Source organism: Pituophis catenifer, unplaced genomic scaffold, assembly GCF_029215685.1.
Source record: "Pituophis catenifer annectens isolate HBS135680 unplaced genomic scaffold, rPitCat1.0.hap2 SCAF_7, whole genome shotgun sequence".
NCBI lineage: Eukaryota > Metazoa > Chordata > Lepidosauria > Squamata > Colubridae > Pituophis > Pituophis catenifer.
Window position 1 is genome coordinate 33455103 of NW_027256887.1, and position 21686 is coordinate 33476788.

General features: G+C 44.5%; 1 protein-coding gene and 1 non-coding gene across 2 annotated transcripts in view; both read left to right on the forward strand.

Moving 5' to 3' along the window:
• TMEM117 (transmembrane protein 117) overlaps positions 1-21686 on the forward strand; it is a 473220-nt gene that overhangs the window by 162876 nt on the left and 288658 nt on the right. The window lies entirely within an intron of this gene.
• LOC139319991 (U6 spliceosomal RNA) lies at positions 7134-7240 on the forward strand. Its single transcript, XR_011600661.1, has one exon. It is a non-coding gene; the product is annotated as a U6 spliceosomal RNA (small nuclear RNA).

Here is a 21686-nt window from a genome sequence, read left to right on the forward strand (position 1 = left end):
TCTGTGCATGTGTGCACTAGGAACAGGCTCCTCCTGTTCCTCTGCCTCTCTGCTGTCCGACTCTGGGGGCTCCGGAGTCTGCACATCACTCCCACATGGCCCTGGCTCCATCTCTGCCTCTGACACAGATCCCTCATCCAGGCCTTCCTCAGACTCCAGGACTGGCCCATGTTCCTCCCCAGCCTCTTTACTGTCTGACTCTGCTGCCAGCTCCGCAGGTTGCTGGCAGACCACAAGCGAGTGGCTGGGCTCAGCCAAAGTGCACCAAAGGCGCCAGGGCAAATGGGTTGACTGGCTGACGGGTAAGCGTCTTTGGAGAGGGCACTCCGGCTTTCTCCAAGCCTGACTCCTGGGGTGGGCATGCGAGGTCAGCGGGTCCAGCCCCCTTTTCCTGCTGCCCTGAGCTTCTTTACTCCTCCAGCAGAGCAGTGCCACCACCAGCATTCATTTAAAAGATTCCTCCGGGCATTGAAAGTCCCCTGTGCAAGGTTTAAAACCGCAGCTGGGAGCTGTGCGCCCATCCCTCTTTCCATAGTGTTAGCGAAGCTGGCGTCGGTTGCGGCTGGGTCGATCCAGTGCCTCAGGCAGGTTGTGTGTCTCCCGAAGCGATTGAGGCATGCCCAGCACCAACAAGGGCCGGAAGAAGCACCAGCAACAGATGAGGAACCAGAGAACCAGCCCGCCTGTTTCTCCATCCTCCGCCGTCGCCCTTACCTTCTTAGGCCAGGCAAGAAGTGACTGGGAGGGGAGGGTGAGGAGAAGGGCCAGCCAGTGGTGGGATCACCTGACAGCCACAGCAGAGGGCCCAAAGAGCCACATGTGGCTCCGGAGCCACGGGTTGCCAAACCCAGCCTAGATAGTCTAGACTGGATTTGTGGAATTTACATTTGGATAGTTTCGCATATAGTTTGGCCGTGAGGAGTTTCTTAAGCACTTGGCACTCTAGTTTAATGTGTTCCTCTAGGCCCCTGATGGCGAACTTATGGCATGTGTGCCAGTGGTGACATGCAGAGCCCTCTCTTTGGGTATCCGTGCTGTTGCCAGGTATTCTTCTGGTTTCCGGCATGCACTTGCATTCCATCTAGCTGGTCTTCGGGTGCCGGACTGCCAGAAAATGACCTGAAAATGGCCCAAAAATGGTTAAAAAAACAGGCCATTTTGGGCTGTTTTCAAGCCTTTTTCGGGTCATTTTCAGACCGTTTTTGGCCATTTTCGGGCCATTTTTCAAGCCAAAAACGGCCCAAGAAACAGCCTGAAAATGGACCAGCTGGTCTTTGCACGCAGGAGCACCGGAAACCTGAAGACCAGCTAGCCGGTGCATGCATGTCTGTTTTTGGGGGCATTTTTCAGGATGTTTTTCTGGCCGTTTTCTGGCCGTTTTTGGCCTGTTTTTGGATTGATCTTGTATAAAACGTAGTATGTGCCAGAGAAAATTTACATTTTTCTAAAAGAAATCAAGTAGTCTAACTTTGTTTTGTTGCACTGAATATTTATGGTCCTAAGTGAAGCCTTCTAGGGGGCACTGTGGCTAAACTTTTTCAGCTTCTTAAACCTATAGTGACAAGACTGGCCAGTTGCAATTTGGAATCAGCACAAGCTTGAAACTATATTAATTAAGTCTGAACATTCTGATCCATTGTTATTGTTATCTTGTTAGGAAAATAATGAGGAAGAAGCCCCCCTTTTGGCAGTTCTATTAAAAGAGAATTACAAATCATATTTAGAATAATTGTGTTTTCTAACTGTTCCTGTAACAAACAAATACTTTGCACTGCCATCTGTAACTGCTGAATCCTATCATTCATTAATTATATTTGCCTAATTATTTTTCCATACATAATAAATAATTGATAAGGGACAATGGCATCCATATGGCTTGAGTAGGCATTTTAGAAAAGTTAATGGGGAAACAGATGGGATTTCTTGACTGTTTTTGCAAAAAGTTTAAGGCAGCTTGTCGGGATAACCAAAGTAAGAGAGATATAGCTATTTTTAGATATCCCACTGTATATGTATCTGAGTACTAGCTACTAAGCTATTGATAATTGCATAGTTTCAAAGAATACATCATGCACATGAAGGATTTATAAATCAAGTATAGCTTTCATACAATATCTCTAACCAAGTTCATTACAAACCTAACAGCTGCTTTTGCAAACCTTTAAACTTGATTAGCTTTTGTTTAGCTTTCTTTCTTTCTCTTTCCTTCTTTCCGTTACTGTATAGTCTGAGCTCAGGCCATGTGGTTAATTCAATGTAAAATAGGTTAATTTGGGATGACTACATTGTGAGAACCCAGCCATAGAGTATGTAGTCACATATATACTGTACATATTTGTCTAATAATCAGACTATTTAATAGTAATGATCCAGATTTGACTCAATACCAAATTTTAAGTTGCTACACTATAATATTTTACTTTCTTAACTCTACTTTGAAAAGGAACTTTTCTTTATAACTAGTACAGATCTTCTGGTCCTATTTTGTTAATCATTCTTCTCTAAATTCTTAAATGAACTTCCTTAACAGCATCCTTGGGGAATCTTATTTCTTCTTTACAGTTCTCCTTTTATAGAACGACATTGAAAGTTGGGTATATACAAAATGAAGAATATATATTTTGACAGAATGGAAATGTTGCTTTTCAGGATGTGAAACTGACTTGTAGAAAATGTAGATGCTTTAAGATTGATTAGAGCTGTTTTTCAAGGAGCATCATCTTATGGTGCTTCTGAGAATAAAATATTCTTAAAATATCATTTTGAGTGTAAAAATAACTATAATTATCTGATTGGTAGAAACTTAAAACTGACAGACAATACAGAGTATACACATTCAGAGAAATTAAAAGTTGTAAATATATATGATCTATAGCAGTGTTGGCAAACCTTTTCAGCACCGAGACACCAGCCACCTGGTCTTCACACGTGCATGTGCACCGGGCAGCTGCTTTTCCAGTTTCTGGAGCTCCCGCATGTGTGAAGAACAGCTAGCTGGTGCGGTAGGAACCGAGAAGAGCAATGAGCGATGGCTTGCGTGCCCGGAGAGATGGCTCTGTGTGCCACTTCTGGCACGCGTGCCATAGGTTTGCTGTCACAGATCCATAGTCATAACCAAATATTATGACTATATGAGATTATATATATATATATATATATATATATATATATATATATATATATATATATATATATGTTTTCTCAGGTTTTCGCGGGTGTTTGTATGTAGGTCTTTGGTTATTCGGGTCTTCTCCCACGTAAAATTGGAAGTGTCTTGGCGACGTTTCGACGAAGTCTCATTCGTCATCTTCAGGCTGGTGTTCTCGGCTTCGTGCTTCCAGGATTGCTCCTGGAAGCACGAAGCCGAGAACACCAGCCTGAAGATGACGAATGAGACTTCGTCGAAACGTCGCCAAGACACTTCCAATTTTACGTGGGAGAAGACCCGAATAACCAAAGACCTACATATATATATATATATATATATATATATATATATATATATATGTAAACTACCTGCTAATTTGTGTGTGTGTGTGTGTGTGTGTGTGAGAGAGAGAGAGAGAGAGAGAGTTTTAAAGTTCTCTTTGTGGTAATATTCCATGTCTTTGAATCACAGCATATTAAGATTATCATGACAAAATTAAGATCTTAATGTTTCAAGTTTTATCTTAATGGATCGTGAAAGAATATTAAAATGCACACGCCCAAACACATGCACACATATACACAAAATACAGTAATTTATATGTATATGTGGGTGTGTTTGGATGTGTATATTTTAATATCCTTTCAAGATCCATTACAACAAATCTTGATCAGTGATTTATATTAAGATTTATATCTGACATGCCTAAATGACTGTATCTGTTTATATCTGATTGTAACTGTCCTACCCATTCTCTGCCTTTTGTCTGTACTGAATGTGGTAACAATCCCTTAATGGTTATTAGTTTGATGATGGACCAAACTCAGGAGACAGAGCAAGATAAAATGCTTTCTGTATTAAGCAGGCGGGGATTTGCCTACATAGACTACTCAGGGGACATTGCCCTGATGTGCTTATTTTCTAACCTAATTGAAGAAGGTGCAGAGGCCTTTAGAACTGCTGTTGAAGCATGCCCTGGAAAGTAATTGAGTGTTTAATTTGCAATAGGTAGTCAAGCAGTAAACATAAACTTCAGATTGCTGCCCCAATTTTTGGTCCCTTTTGCTTGGGTAGTGTAAAGTACATTTTAAACTACTTTAATTGGAATCTGTCACAAGACTTTAAAGCAAGCTCATCATTTTAGAGCCTTTTAGGTCTCTGCTTTTTCAAGATTTGTTACTCTCTGACCTTTCACTACTTATAATTAAAGCAGTTGATTTTATCAGTGAAATTGTCCTTAGCTTTGAAGGAGACATAACACTATGGGAAGCCTCCTAAGAAGGCAGCTACTAAAGATTACTAGGCATTTTGCAATAAACAGTATTTCAAGCTGAACTTTTAATATATGCACTTTGAATAGCTGAGTTTTTATTTAATTACTCTCCAACATGGATAGGAAAATTCAATTTATACCTTGTTGTACATTATCATTTCCAGGAAGTATCTGAGTCATCTTAATATTCAATTGACTATACACTTCTTTTTATGACTACTCACTTTCATTATAGAGATGGTAAATCAAAATATTTTAAGCCAATGCAATTTTCAGTTACTGGTCTGGTTTTTAAAATATTTATTATTAAGATTTTTGGAGTACCTTTATAAAACAAACTTTTGAAAGCATCATACAATTTGCAAAATCATGTAAAATAATATTAAATCCAACATACTTTTTAAAAAATTACCTTTTTTCATTTGTTTTCACAGAAAAATATTTTTAAAAAAATTCAGGAAGTTCAAAAGCGAGTAGGTAAAATATATTCCAATATTTACCTTGGTCTGGGAAGTACAAAATAAGTCAGGTATCTATAATCAAAGAAGATATTTCATTTAATATTCTGAATCAGTGTTTCTCAACTTTACCAATTTTGAGATATACGTACTTTAGTGCCACATCTGACTGACTAGAACACTGTTCTAGGGAAACATTGACCTAACATTGTTGCTTGATTCAGATTTATATTAAAAAAACGGGGAATACTGATTTCTTCCTTGTTGAACATGCTGATTTATTGACACACACCAACGGTCCTTATCAAATGTATTACGTAGCAAGAATAAAAAAGACGGGCAAAGGTTGGCAACCAGCCCAGAAAACAAGATACAATAAACCAAAATACTCTGATAATAAATACGAGTTGTTTCCAGCAAGAAAGCCCTAGCTGCGTGCAATTTAAATAGGCTAAGGGAGTGGCCAATTATCCTCAAACCCTACTCTCAAGTAGAACTCCTCCTCCTGAGGAGCCACTCATGGTTTTTGGCAGCCCTGCATGCTCGAGCATTGAGGAGAGGCTCCTCCACTTCGCTCTCCCCACTTGAAGGAACCTTTGGAGGTTCTGAAGGCCCTGGCTGAGTCTCTGCCTCTGGCACCACATCCTCTTCAGCCTCCTCGCTGTCCAATGCGAGCGCCGGCTGCGCTGGCTGCTGGTGCGACACCACACCAGCCTCCTCTTTGTCAGGTTCAGGCACGATCCACGCAGGCCGCTGGCGGGCCACAATACACATCCACTATTTCTATATAATCACAATTTAAATTTGTTAGCATTTGCTGCATCAGCTAGTTCAAAAATTACTATTTTACTTTATATGTGGCAGGACAGTTGCATTTGCTTTTATTTTGTTTTTTGATAGGTTTTTTTGGCATTACAGCATGCATAAATCAGTGCCTTGCAATGTGTTATGCATCCAGGAAAGTAAGACATTTATTGAAATTAACATTACACATGATAAATAGGTAAAATAAATTACTGCCAAGTATTTATGTAAGATCCTTTGATATATTTTGCTTTTGTGTGCTCAGAGACAGCAGCTGTAAATTATTTATTCTGTATCTAGTAAAATAACCATGTTTTATAGATATTCATTAAAAGACTGAGTTCTTATATAATCTCTGTACTATAATTGTAAAATTAGAAGCCAGTGGATGAGAGCAGTATATAAATAGATAGCTCTTGTATAAATGGCTGTATATATGCCCACTTACTGAATAGAATAGAATAGAATAGAATAGAATAGAATAGAATAGAATAGAATAGAATAGAATAGAATAGAATAGAATAGAATAGTATTTTTTATTGGCCAAGTGTGATTGGACACACAAGGAATTTGTCTTGGTGCATATACTCTCAGTGTACATAAAAGAAAAGATACGTTCATCAAGAATCATAAGGTACAACACTTAATGATAGTCATAGGGTACAAATAAGCAATCAAGAAACAATATCAATATAAATCGTAAGGATACAAGCAACAAAGTTACAGTCGTACAGTCATAAGTGGAAGGAGATGGGTGAGAGGAACGATGAGAAGATTAATAGTAGTGCAGGCTTAGTAAATTTGTTTACTAAGGATTCTACAATTCAAAGCCCAAGGTTTGAAAACCCCAAGGATTCCACAATTCAACCTTGAGCTATATATATTCTCTTCAATTGGGACCTAAATGAACACCAAAACATTTTAGTCATGCAATGTCCAGTGGCACTAATGCAGGGATGTCAAACTGGATTTCTTTGAGGGCTGGATCAGCATTGTAGTTTTCCTCCACAGGCCAGCAGGGGGTGTGGGACAGATGCCTCCTGCAGCACCCTGCTGGCCAAAACAGGGCATGGGGGGTTCGTACACGTCCGCACTCTACCAGCCATTTTTGTCCCAGTTTTCAGCCCGTTTTTGTCCCGTTTTTTGTCCTGTTTTCGACCGGCAGAGTGCTGCAGGAAGCCATGGAGGGTGAAAATGAGGCACAGGAGACCCGCACGCACCCCATTTTAGCCACCAGAGGCACCATGGGCCGGGCATTTGATATTTCCAGGCCGGCTCAGCGGGCCAGATTTAAGCACCCCACGGGCTGGATCCAGCCCATGGGCCTTGAGTTTAACACCCCTACTCTAATATGTCATGGTCACACTGCTTATAGCCTTTAGAAGTTATTTTTTTTCTGTAATCACAAATACAGCTTTCCCTTCACTTACAATAATGTGGACTTTTTTTTGTGCTCGCTTCGGCAGCACATATACTAAAATTGGAACGATACAGAGAAGATTATCATGGCCCCTGCGCAAGGATGACACGCAAATTCGTGAAGCGTTCCATATTTTTATAATAATATTATTAGAAAGAAAGGGTCAGCATATGGGGGATGGAGCAAGGGGATGGTAAAGTATTATATAATCTGTTATGAATTTGGGTTTTATTTTGAAGAAGCCACAGGGGGAGGGGAGGGGGAGGGGGGGGTTAGGGAGGAGGGGGGGAAAAAAGGGGGGGAAATTTGTATTTGAAAAACTTTTTCAATAAAAAAAAAATAATGTGGACTTTTTAGTGACAATGATGAGGATAATAGAGCCAGGACACCTTTATAGTTTTATTTATACTTTCTTTATACAAAAGTACCTTTCTCGTCACCAGCATGTTATGCCCCAAATTTTGTTTACATGTTATTTTATGCTATAGTCTAGAGTCCTATGCAAAACTGTCAACCATCCCATTTGGTTCCTGCTGCAAATGAAGACTCCTTGGACATTTTTGGTTTCAAGAGTGTAATTTACTGAGCCAACATGGATACGGAAGTAGCAAAGTCAATTCTAATGGTTTCACGCATATAGCATAGTTAAACATCCCCCTTCCTCCCTGGCCCTCCCATTGTCACTTTATTCCATCCAGTACAGTCAGTTTAGTTCAGTCTGTTTGGGTAGTGGACTCTCCACCTAGCAGACTTTCTCAGCAGGTGACCTTGGTTCTCAGGCTCCAAGTCATTGCTCTTTGCATTCCTCCCCCCTTTGCCTCCCCTGTATTCCAATTTATCCCCCCCCCCCCACATAGCTTCTTGACTGGCTGTGAGCAGGGTTTGTAAAGTAAGCCAGGCCTCAGCCATGACATGATGCCCCTTTAAAAGGAAGATTATTCCTGAAACAGAAGAACTACATGCACATCATGTAACCCTAACCCCCCCCCACCAATCTGGGTGAAGGGGACAGTCCAATGACTGGTTGCAGGGGGGAATTATGAAACGGTTTCATCATGCTACAATGAAACACTGGATGGATGTGTCTAAGGTTCTTTGGCAGCCTTAATTTCACTGTCACCAGATTTATGATCCAGATGATGGGGAAAGGTCCCACATATATTGGGACCTAGTTTCTTGCCTTAACTGCAGGAATTTGGTACACAGATATACTTCATCCTCTATCCTGAACTGCTTTTGAAGTACTCTCTTCCTGTCTGCCTGTCTTTTCAGTGCTTTTTTTTTTGAAAAATATTTTTTATTTTTTTTCCCAAACATAAATATAAAATATATCTTTTAAGAACGAAGTATTGATCCGGTCATAGATAGGTGCAATCGCTTACATTCCTTTAACAAGTTCTATTCCCAATTTCCTCGTTACATCTTTTAAAATTAAAAATCAAAACAAAAGTTTTTAACACAAATTCTAACATCTTAATATAAACCAGTCTATTGTATCACCAAAAACTTTAATTTCCAAATAAACTCTACTCATTTTTTATATCCAATTATAAATCAAAATTCTATCTAGCTTAATTCCCTCCCTTACATCTTTTAACATTAAAATCAAAAACAAAAATTTTAAGAAAAATTCTAACATCTTGATCTAAGTGTTTACCTTACTATTTTATCACTACAGATCTTAGTTCCCAAATATGTACAACTCTATTTTTATTTCAATTTATAAATCAAAATTCTATCTATATTCCTTAATCTCAAGGCCCATTCGTCAAATCTTTAAATCTTAAACTTTAACAATTACACTTAATTTTCTTAAACTTGTCATCTAATACACATTTCAATTTACACAGATTCATCTCATACACATTTCGCTTCATTTTAGTTGTCTTCCAACATATTCTTTTTCACCCCGTTATTTTAGGTATTTTCCAACATATTCTCCTCTATATCTCCAACTATTTGTTTGGCTGATTTCCAGCATATTTTATTTTTGCTTGTCAGGTATGCTTCCTTCAGTATCCAGGAAAGAAAAACCCAAACTCAAGCATTTTGAAGAATTTAGTACTTTTACTGAATATGAAATGATAGCAACCCAGGTAAAGCTGGAAGTGAGCAAAACGCGCGAAATGCATCTACTAAGCTTCTCCCCCCCCTCGTGTTCATAAATCATCAGCCAATCCAAAGGTCTTCCAAAGGTCAGGTGGCAACACGTCTGGCAGCGTCATTCATCAGGAATGTAGGGCAGTTGGTCAGCCGTCCCCTTTGAAGATCTACTTTCGTTTCTTATGAGGACACATCCTACAAGGAAAAAAAACACCTCCTGCATCTTCCCACCCTTTGCTCCATAACTAATCCCTCCCCCCATTTCTTATGGCAGCTGAAGCAGGCAAAGCTGAGGCTGACATTCGGCCCCCCTTGCAGAAGAGACATTAGTCCTAAATAAAAGGAAAGAAAAGAGAAAGAAACAGAATATATACAATAATTATGGTTTATCTGGGTATTTGGTATAGAATTGTTGTACTTTCTTGGGAGCTCGGACATCTCGTTTATTCACCCATTCAGCCTGAGATAAAGGAAAATGTTTCCAGGCAATCAGATATTGGACTTTACCATGGTGTTTTCTAGAGTCCAAGATTTCCTTAACTTCAAAATGTTGCTCCCCCTCTATGAGAATGGGAATTGGAGGGGTGCTTTGATCAGCCCTTAGGGGAGATGAGTGTTCAGGTTTCAATAAACTAACATGAAATACAGGATGTACTCGTCTCAAGGTTTTTGGCAATTCCAATTCAACTGTTACTGGATTAATCAATCTAATCACACGAAATGGTCCCACATACTTAGGCCCTAGCTTTTTGGACTTCTGGGTAGTCTGTAAGTATTTAGTAGATAAATAGACTTTATCACCCACTTTATAATTGTGAGCTGGGGACCTTTTCTTATCAGCTTGCGCCTTATGGGCCCGGTGTGCCTCATCTAATGCTTTCCGAGTCACTGCCCATGTGCTCTTTAATTGCTCAATCCAATCCATCAAGGAGGGATTCTGAGGATCATCTTGTGGTAGCACAGGAATGGGTACAAAATCCTGGCCCGATGCGACCTTAAAAGGAGTGAATCCGGTGCTACTGTGTACGGAGTTATTATATGCCACTTTTGCAAATGGCAACAAGTCTACCCAATTGTCTTGTTGGTAATTTACATAACACCTCAGGTATTGTTCTAGCACGCCATTGGTTCTTTCACAGGCTCCATTTGTCTGGGGGTGGTGACTGGAGCTTAGCCCCTGGGCGGAGCCTATTAACTTTAAAAACTCTTTCCAGAAACTGGAAGTAAATTGTACACCCCTGTCAGAAATTATTCTTTTTGGAGATCCATGTAGTTGGTAAATCTGTCGAATAAACAGTTTTGTGAGAGTTTTTGCTGAAGGGATCTTTGAGCAAGGGATGAAATGTACTTGTTTGGAAAACAGATCAGTTACTACCCAAATAACAGTGCAGCCCTCACTCTCTGGTAAGTCCACAATGAAGTCCATAGATATTTCTTTCCATGGGGCATTCGGTCTAGCTACACTTTGCAGTAATCCAGGGGATTTTCCTGGAGGTCTTTTAGCTGAGGCACATATTGGACAGCTAGCCACATATGTCTCTATGTCCTTTTTAAGTGCCGGCCACCAAAATTGTCTCTTAACAAGATGTAGAGTCTTGACAAACGCAAAGTGTCCTGCGGCCTTGGCATCATGAGCATATTTCAATATGATTGTTCTTAATGTGGCTGGAACATACAATTTCGATCCAACCCAAGCTAGTCCGTCGCGAAGTGTGCATTCATTCGAGTGGGCCTTAAACCACTCGTCAGTTTTTAGCGCTTCTCGTAATTTTTCGACCAAATCCCCCGAGAGTTCTGGTTCGGTTTTACTCTGCGCTCTGGTAGTGACAGGTGTTGCCAATTGCGTCAAGGGGATCATTGGTTGAACCACTTCCTTCTTTATGCTGTTGTACTGTGGCAATCTGGAAAGTGCGTCCGCCATGAAATTTTTTCCACCAGGAAGGTAACGTAAAGTGAAATTGAAATGCTTAAAGTGTTGGGCCCAGCGCGCCTGTTTTGGTGATAGTTTGCGTGGTGTTTTTAATGCTTCTAGATTCTTATGATCAGTCCACACCTCGAAAGGGTGTTTCGCCCCTTCTAAAAATTGTCTCCATGTTAACAGCGCCCATCTAACTGCAAATGCTTCTTTCTCCCATATGGCCCATCTCCTTTCCATGTCTGATAGTTTACGGGATGTGTAAGCACAGGGTTGTAATATCCCGTTCTCATTCTTTTGCAAGAGTATTGCTCCTATGGCGACGTCGCTAGCATCAGCTTGTACTACAAAAGGTTGTTCCATGTAGGGGTGTTTGAGCACAGGTTCATCTGCAAACAGTTGTTTCAGTTTTTCGAAAGCAGCTTGACAGTCCATAGTCCATTCTAGTGGTTTCGAGGGTTTGAGTTTTACTTCCCCTTTGGTTTTTAGCAAGTCTGTAATTGGCAGTGCGATTTTCGCGAAAGAGGGGATAAATTGTCTATAAAAATTAGCAAACCTAAGAAACTCTGTAACTGTTTACGGGTGCGCGGTGCGGCCCATTCCATCACTGCCCGGACCTTTTCCGGGTCCATCTCTATTCCCTCATGCGATATACGATATCCAAGATAGTCGATTTTGTCTTGGTGAAATTCACATTTAGAAAGTTTGGCATAGAGTTCAGCTGCTCTGAGTTTATTCAAGACCGCTCGAACCAGTCTTACATGGTCGGCCATGTTGTCAGAATAAATTAGAATGTCGTCCAAATAGACCAACACCAATACAGGTGCTCATGCAACACTTCGTTGATCAACTGCATGAATACAGCCGGGGCTCCCTGTAGTCCAAAAGGGAGTACTCTAAACTGGAAACATCCCAGTGGGCAATTAAATGCTGTCTTCCATTCATCTTCCTCTTTTATTCTCACTTGGTAATATGCCTCTCTTAAATCAAGTTTGGTAAAAAATTTTCCCTTCCCTAAATGGGCTAACATGTCCTTCATGAGTGGGAGGGGATAGACATTTTCTACGCAAATGGCGTTCATGTTTCTATAATCAACTACTAAATGGAAGGATCCATCTTTCTTTTCGCGGAACATTACTGGCGCCGCCACCTTGGGTTTGGCTTGTTCGATGAATCCCCGTTCTAAGTTTTTATCGATAAAATTCCGCAATTCCCCCAATTCTCGAGGTGTCATGGGGTAAATTTTTGGTTTGGGAAGCTTCACCCCAGGGAGTATTTCAATGGTGCAGTCAGTGGCCCTGTGGGGGGGCAGGGCATCTGATGCTTTTTTGCTAAACACTTCCTTGAGGTCCCAATATTCCTTTGGAATTTTTTCTTCTCCCTCAATATAGTTAATAGCTACTGCCACCCTTTCTGGTCTTATGTCATCCCTTGTGGGGGGGCTTCCTTTTCCGGAGTTGGTTCTGCCGTGCGGATGCGCAGGACCCCCGTCTTCCAATTTACTCGTGGATTCCATTTGCGAAGCCAGGGCAGTCCTAGAATGAGAGGTCTTTCCATGCCAGGGGCTACAATAAATCTGAGATTCTCTACATGATTCCCCAACTGCAGTTCAAGGGGTTCGGTCATAAAGCTAGCTGGGCCCCCTCCTGCAATCGATCCGTCTAACTGACAAAATGCAATGGGTCTTTTTAAAGTTTTTAGTCTCAGTCCCATTTCCTCCACTACTTTGGGGCTAATTATGCACCTAGTGCACCCCGAGTCCAACAGGGCTAACAATTGCGCATGAGTCCCTGTGGAGGGCACCCTTATTTCTACGGGGATGAGTAAGGGTTCTTCCGTGTGACTCACCCGTTCGTCGGTGTCGGAGTCGGAGTCCGTCTCGCTGTCGTCATCATTGGTCGGAGTTCCCAACTCACCCTGGTTCCGGGGAGTGAACTCAACGACTTCTCCCTTCAGGGCGGTGCCGCGGGTTTTTGCGGGTATTTTGTCGCCTTTCTTTTGGCCGGCCCCGGTGGCTTTTGGCGGTGGCTTGGAGAAACATTCGGCCGCCCGGTGACCCTCCTTCCCACATTTGAAACAGGTGAAAGGCTTTGACTTGGGTTTGGATTCGGTCTTTCCGCCAGTCATCTTGGGTGCCCCCTTATGGTAGAAAGAGGATGACTGGTCCCCCATCCTCCTTCCTCAGAGTTCGCTCCGTTTCAGCTCGATCTCCACATCCTCAGCTACTATGTACCATCTATCCAAATCATCGGGGACCCCCATGCTCCTGCAGTCTCGATATATCTCTTCATTCAATCCATCCTTGAAACTCTCCAAAAGAGCCATTTCTGACCAGCCTGTCATATAGGGTGCCAGTTCATGAAATTCTTGGATATACTCTGCCACCGGCCTCCGGCCCTGCTGAATGCTCTTCATTCTGAGTCTCGCCTTTCGTTCAGCTAAATGGTCTTCAAAACGCCTCCTAAGGGCCCTCATGAACTGGTTGTAATTTCTCAGCAAGGGGGAGTTGTTATTGTGGAGAACCACCATCCACTCAGCAGCTACTCCCTCTAGGGCATTCGCGACGCTTCTGACTTTAGCCACCTCCGTTTCATAGTCCTCCCCCCAGTCCTGCATGTGGTTCCACACTTGGGTCAGGAAAAATCCCAAGGCTTTAGGATTCCCATCAAATTTCCCAGGAAGGGGGGGGGATTTTTGGCTTTTTACATCTGCGGGGGGGGCTGCAAGGATGGGGTTCTCTGGCCGGCTGCATCTCTCCCTCGAGCTGCCGAAGCTTGGGATGTTCCCTCCTCAAACTCTTCCTCTCCCCCGCAGGTTGTTTCTTCGGGCTCCCCCCTGGGGCTTGCTCCCCCCTTCTCCACAGGAATTTCAAAAGACTCACGGTTTCTCCTGCTTTCTTCTACATCACGGATAAGCTGCAAGGCTTTTTCTATCATGAGACGTTCTTTTTGCTCTTGCATCCACACTGCCTCCTTTTTTCGGGGTCTGGAAGTTGTCACTCCCCGGGGGTCCTCTCCCCAGTCCGGCAGTCTCCCCACTCCTTTCGACCATCTAGTGAGGACGAGGACGAAGAAGAAGAAGACTGGACAGTTGTTCCGAGACGTTCCAGGAGGGCCACAAAAGGGATCCCTCTACAACGATATTCTTGGCAACTGACAAAAGCACCCTTGCCTTTGATTTACAATGTTACACTTCTCTTTCCTTTGTTCTCTTGCCAGCAAGGTCCGGCTGATATAGCCGGCCCGAATTACTTTCAAAAATGTAACAATTAACTTTTCTTAGTTAGTGAGGTGTTTTATTTTCTTTATAACAAATAAATGAGTTTTATTAGAAACCTTCCTCGAGTTTCTTTTCAGATTATTGACAACTTGGATTAAGCCATGACCCATCTCCTCTAAACCAGGGTAATTAGTCCCAGAGCCAAACATGGGATTAATAAATGCCCTGACAACTGGTAGCAGAGGATGGTTTCGATCTCGAACCATGGAGTTCAGACATGAGTAAACATGAAGATTCAATTGAGATAGGCCTGTAGCAATTTTCCAATTCAGCCCAAATTTGTCGGGCTGTTGTATTTGGTGGAAAAGTGACCTGCAGTTCAGTATCCATGGACATCAATAATGTTGTGCGAGCCCTTATCTCTAAATCTCTTATTGCATAGTCCCATGGTTGTGCAGGAGGGTTAAATACCATAAAATGCGTGCCTTCTCTAAGAAGCAATAGTGTAATCTCACTGACCCAGGCTTTGTAATTATGTCCTGACATTTTTAGTTTTGACTCACCAGTTAGTGGAGAGACAGAAAGTGCCTGGTAAGGAGCCTGCACTTGGTATGCTGGCTGTGCTGGCAGAAATGCCTGTGGTATTTGCTGTGCCTGTTGTGGACCTAAAAATGGTCTTGGTTGTGCCATTGGAGGCGGGCCAGGAGGTGGCCCTATTTGCACTTGTGGCTGGGGCACATATGCAGGCATTTGTAGCTGCTGTGGCTGATGCACTGGAATCTGCTGTATTCCAGTTGCCATTTGTGCTTGAGCTGCAATATTGGCATGACCTGCTGGAGATGCAGTCATTTGCCTTTGCTGTGTTCCATCTAAAAAGACACCATCACCGCCAGGGGGTGTTTGAGTTTGAGTCAGTGTCACTTGTCTAGAATGTTAAAGTTCCAAGTTCACCACCTTGAAAAAGCAAGTTACATAGTTAAAGATGGAGATATTGTTGCTGAAACCATATTAATTGGTGGTGTTTATTACTTAAAGCCAAAGCCTAAACCACAAACACAGGCAAAGTGAAACCAAGACCACTCTTCGTAAATGATTTGATTGATCTTTCCAACGAAGAGGTGGCAGACAGGAGATTTAAAAGCTAAAAAACTAAAAAAGACTAAAGAGGGGGGGGGGTTCATGCCAGCCCTGCTTGATGGAAAAGAAAAGTTTTCAGGGCACAGTGAAAGACCCGGAGATCCGATATCCTTCGTATCTCCGGGGGCAAATCGTTTCAGAGGGCAGGAGTTGCCACAGAGAAGGCCCACCCCTGCGGGTTGCCAGCCGACATTGCCTGGCTGATGGCACCCTGAGGAGTCCCTCTCTGTGGGAGCATACTGGTCGGTGGGAGGCTATCGGCGGCAGAAGGTGGTCCCGCAAATACCCAGGTCCTATGCCATGGAGCGCTTTAAAGGTGGTAACCAATACCTTGAAGCACACCCAGAAGACCACTGGAAGCCAATGCAGCTCATGCAGGAGAGGTGTCACATGGGAGGGCCCCCTCACTCCCATAATCCCCTGCGTGGCCGCATTCTGCACCAGTTGGAGCCTCCGGGTGCTCCTCAAGGGGAGCCCCATGTAGAGAGCATTGCAGTAGTCCAGGCGGGAAGTGACGAGTGCCTGAGTGACTGTGCCTAAGGAGTCCCGATCCAGAAAGGGACGCAACTGGCGAATCAGGCGGACCTGATAAAAAGCCCCCCTGGTCACAGCCATCATATGCTCTTCTAAAGACAGCTGTGCATCCAGGAGGATGCCCAAGTTGTGAGCCCTGTCCGTGGGGGCCAATAACTCGCCCCCAATAGCCAGCAATGGCACCAAATAGCTATACCAGGACGCCGGCAGCCACTGCCACTTGGTCTTGGAAAGGTTGAGTCGAAGCCTGTTTCTCCCCATCCAGACCTGCACGGCCTCCAGGCACTGGGACATCACTTCCAAGGCATCGTTGGGATGGCCTGGGGTGGAGATGTACAGCTGAATATCATCAGCGTACTGATGGAACTCCACCCCAAAGCCACGGATGATCTCACCCAGCGGCTTTACATAAATGTTGAACAGAAGGGGTGAGAGGACCGACCCCTGAGGCACCCCACAAACAAGGCGCCTCGGGGTCGACCTCTGCCCCCCTGCCAACACCGACTGTGACCAGTCAGAGAGATAGGAGGAGAACCACCGCAGAACGGTGCCCCCCACTCCAAACCCCTCCAACCGGTGCAGCAAGATGGTATCAAAAGCCGCTGAGAGATCTAACAAGACCAGGATAGAGGAGCAACCCCTATCCCGAGCCCTCCAGAGATCATCCACCAATGCGACCAATGTCATTTCCATGCTGTGCCCAGGCCTGAAGCCGGACTGGAGAGGATCCAGATAGACAGCTTCATCCTGGTACCCAGGAAGCTGTTGTGCCACCACACTCTCAACAACCTTTGCCAAGAAGGGAAGGTTAGAGACCGGACTGTAGTTAGCCAAAACAGCCGGATCCAGAGCAGGCTTCTTGAGGAGGGGCCTCACCACCGCCTCTTTCAAGGTGGATGGCAAGACACCCTCACTCAAGGAAGCATTGATAATTCCCTGGAGCCAGCCTCGTGTAACCTCCCGGGAGGCCAGTGTTGTGGCTCCGTTACCTGAGCCTGTGTCATCGGCAGGAGAGGACTCCAAGAGTGAAGGAGAGGAGTTGGCAAGGCCTCCCTCTCCAGGACCCTCCTCTTTGGCAATGCCTTCGGTGTCTGCTGAAGGGCAAGAAATAGAGCCGGGGCCAAGCACATCCATGCAGCCACAGGTGGACAGTGATGAGAGTAATGAGTCTTGGCTGGATCCTCGACAGCATCGCAGAGATAAGCGCGCGCAACAGAAGAAAAGGCATGCCCGAGATTAGGCTGAGTCACTGGACCACACCCCACAGGGTATAAAAGGGAGCATGGTGGCCAGTCAAGACTTGTGACGAACAAAGCTGAAAGCTTCCACGCATTCTGCATTGCCGGACTTTTGCTACAGACTTTGCTGGATTATCTTTGGATTTAAGTTACTCTGTAATTATGAATATTTTACTTTGATGTACCAGAAGTGGAGAGAAGTTATCTCTTCCCTTCGTGAGTAATAAACTCTTGGCAGGCAGCCACCAGGTTGCTGCCAAGTTCCGTTATCATAAGGAAAAGGATTTTGTCGGCTGGTTTGGTTTTTAACTCTTGGATGTCTGTTGGTGTGTGTGCATGTGGGACGGGGACAGAACAGCCAGTACCAACCAGGAGGGACTGAGTCCAATAAACATGTGGTCGCATTCAGCTGCCTCAGTATCCTGTCCACGTCCTCGGGAGCAACAGGGTTGAACTCCTCCCAAATGGCAGTCTCAAGACCGGCACCCATCATCCCGTCTGTACCTACCCAGTCAGAGACCAAGTCTTCCCGAATCTGAGTGATTTTATCGTGCAGATACTGGACAAAATCCTCAGCACGACCCTGCAAGGGATCCTCCCGCGCTCCCAGATGGGTCACCCTAAACAGGGCGGCTGGGCGATTATCTGCCGATGTGATAAGAGCGGAAAAATAGTTACATTTTGCTGCTTTTATTGCCACTAGGTATGTCTTAATATGAAATCTTACCAGTGTTCGGTCGGATTCAGAGTGACTAGATCTCCAACTGCTCTCTAGGCATCTTTTCTGGTGCTTCATCTCCCTCAGCTCCTCAGAGAACCAAGGAGCCAGGTAGACTCGGCAACAGGTCAGAGGCCGCACAGGCACGACTTGGTCCAAAGCATCAGCAGCCGCTCTATCCCAGGCGGCCACCAGCTCCTCAGCTGAGCCATGAGTCAGAGCCTCAGGAAATGGCCCAAGCTTCATCTGGAACCTATCAGGATCCATCAGGCACCTGGGGTGGAACCATCTGGTCTGTTCTGCCTCCCTGCGGCAGGGTGTGGCGGTTAGAAAGTCAAGCCTAAGAAGGGAATGATCCGACCATGACAAGGGCTCAATCACTAACTCCCCTATCTCGAAATCATTCATCCACTGTCCAGAGACAAAAATCAAGTCCAGAGTGTGTCCTCCCATGTGAGTGGGTCCATGAATTAATTGGGTCAGGTCCATGGCCGTCATGGAAGCCATGAACTCCTGAGCCGCCTCAGATGCTTCGCTGACATACTCTTATATTTTTATAAAGATCTCATTTTTAACCACCTTTACATCAATTTTCTATTTTAATTACCTTCTTTTATTCTCCATCTTTATTATTCTATAAGCACCTCCTGTTTATATTTAAAAGTCATTTAAACATTTGAACATTTAAACATTACATTTTAATTTTATCAATTTTATTTCTTCATTTCCCTCTCTGTCCATAAGCATTCCACTTCAAAATCCATGTTTCCATGTTTGAAACTCTATATATCATTTTAATTCTTTTGTAACATCTGTTCCATATAAAATCCATCAGCTTTTCTTCTTCTGCTCCTGCGCCACATCTTTTATTCCTGCGCCAGTTAGTTTCAATTTTAATAGTTCCATTATATTTCTTCTTTCTTTATCAAATCACCCATAGACAGAATAGGAATCTCCAAAATCCAAAAGTCCATAATTGTTTTCAAAATAATCCAAAACAAGTAGCAAGTCAAAATATTTCTTTTTCAAGCAGAAGGCGAGTCTCTACAATTGACACTTTCGCTTAGTCACAGCAATCTCCATTTTGTATCCATTATGTAACCATCCATTTGTCTCTCCTCTTTTAACTTTTAAAGGTGTTAAATCTATAATTATAACTTTTTTGCTTTTTGCTTTTTCCAAGGATCAAATCAATTCCAATTTAAAGAAAAACCCAATTTTCTAGTATATTAATAATCAGTTCTACCAAGTCAGCCTGTACTAAGGCAAATTCCTTAATGGGTCTTTATCTCCTCTTATTACTTTGCCAGATCTTCATGTCCCACAAATCTACAGCCGTTATTTAAAGCTTGGGGTGTCAGCTTCCAAGCTGCCATAAGGAAGGAGAGGAGAGGCTTGAACTTTCACCTACTTAATTCCCCTGAAGAACTGTCTCCACGGAGATGGGATGGGAGGGGGACATTCCTGTGAACTGACAGAGATGGGATGAGTAGAGTGACTTGGAAGATGGCCAATGAGACGCAGAGAATTGGGAACTGGAAAGAGAGGTTTTGGGGGGGGCAAAGTTCAGTGCTAACTGTGCATTGAGTCAGGGTCAGTTCGTTATGCTCAATAAAGAGAAAAATTTCTTCAAAGATCAGACATTTGGAAATTCATTTATTTGGAGATAACAACGAAGCTTGACAGACAGTTAGCACTCAACTTTCAAAGCCAAACTGGCAAACCTCCAGCCCTCCAGCTCTCTGCCAGATGTTTGGACGGAGTGGCGCCAAGGTTCTGAAGCCATGGCAGAAAGCCAACTCTCTACTGAAAGCTTACTTCAAGCAGCTGGGAACCAGCTCCAGCACTGCCGCAACCTCCAGCACTGCCGCAACATTACGAAGGTCAGACAATTGTGCTCCAAGTCAAGAAAAAAAAAAAAAGAACCTTGGTGGACTTTGCCAAAAGCTGCAGAAGCTGAGTTCCCTTTTCCGGACGTGAAAGATAAAGGAAAGCCCCTGAGTGAATTGGGGAGGGCAGATTGGCTTTGGGACTGGCAACAAGCCAGGCAGCAAAAAGCTTCAAAGCTGCCACTCGAGAGCCCCATGGAAAAATTGAAGGATGATTTTGACTGTGCCGTCTGACTGGGGGAGGGGCCATCCTGCAGGCCCAAGGAGAGGGGGAGGCCAGCCAAGCCTGCTGAACTGAGTCACTATAGAGGGGAGCGCAGCCCTCCCCCCTCCCACACCAGAAGGAGAGATGGTCCGAGTGTGCATCCATGGGTTCCCCCTCTCCCCAGCAAGCACACCAGCCTGGGCAGGACATCGCCTCCCCGCCCCCGAATGAGAGATGAGGAAGAAGCCCAATGGTGCCCTAGGCAGGCTCAGAGAGCCCCACAATGGGAGGAGGTGGCACCGAGGGTGGAGCCACCTTGGTTCAGAGGGAAGTTCGATGGGGATCCAGACCAGGTAGTGCAATTCCTCGATGCAGCTGAGATCTATATCGAGAGCTATGGACACCTCTACCTATTCCCCAGAGCCCTAGTCAGTGCCATTGCAGAAGGGCTGGAGGAAGAAGCAAGGAGCTGGTCAGCAGCCCTCTACAAGAATAGGGCCCCCCAACTGCAAGATGCAGATGGTTTCTTGCAACTACTACGAGCCAGGTTCAATGAGGCAGGGGAGGACCCCTATGTGGAAGACGAGCTCAGAAACCTAATGCAGAAAGGGAAGCCCATCAGGGAGCACATTCATGAATTCAGAACAGTCGTTGGCACCTTACCTCCCCTACCAGAGCGACTACTGGTGTATTTCTTCAGAACAAGCCTAGACAAGCAAATCGCCCAAGTGACCGCTTATCGGGACATCCCGAACTGACTCTCCGAATGGTTCCAGGTAGCAATGCAAATTGAGAGGGGGCTGCATGCCAACGACATGCTAGAGCAATCAGATGTCAAGGAGAGATACCAATTGGACCAAAGACCACATAGCAGACACGGAAACACGGCACTACGGCCCACCCAAAGGTCTTTCGTTCCGCGGAGCCCACTGAGGTGCTACAGATGTGGGGGAACAAGCCATCTGGCAGCAGCGTGTGGAACTCCAGGGCCAAGGCCAAACCCACCGCCAAAGGCACGACCGGAGTGAGGGCCCAAGTGCGCCACCGATGCACCATGAAAACTCCCCCCAGGTTCAGAGGTCTTCGCCCACCTGACTGAAGCAAGGAGAGTCCCAGATAATGGAGATCAATTCCCCAACTTGTATGACAGCGAGGATGATGGTGAAGACAACCCAATGGTGAGTGGACCCATCCACCCTTTTCTCTTCCCCATACACCTAACAGCCCCTAAAACAGGAACCCAAGGGACTTTCCAAGCCCTAATTGATTCGGGCTGCACGAGGTGCCTGATTAACCTACCTACAGTCCTGAAATTGGGGATCTGAGCTAAGAAGCTCAACCACCCAATTTGATTTGACCAAGTGGACGGGACCCTCGTAGCGGGGCTTACGCTACACACCTGACCTAGCCAGTGAAGCTGGAGCTAGAAGATCACTGGGAGATGATTCGGTTCATAATAGCCCCCAAAATGACTGATCCAGTCATACTGGGACTCTCTTGGCTAGATAAGTGGGGCCCAATCATCTGGTGGCAAGAGGGAACCCACAGATTGAGGATAGCAAAGGGGCCCCAACCATTACCACTCCAACCAGGAGAGACGCCCCACCCACAAGAGCCCCAACCTT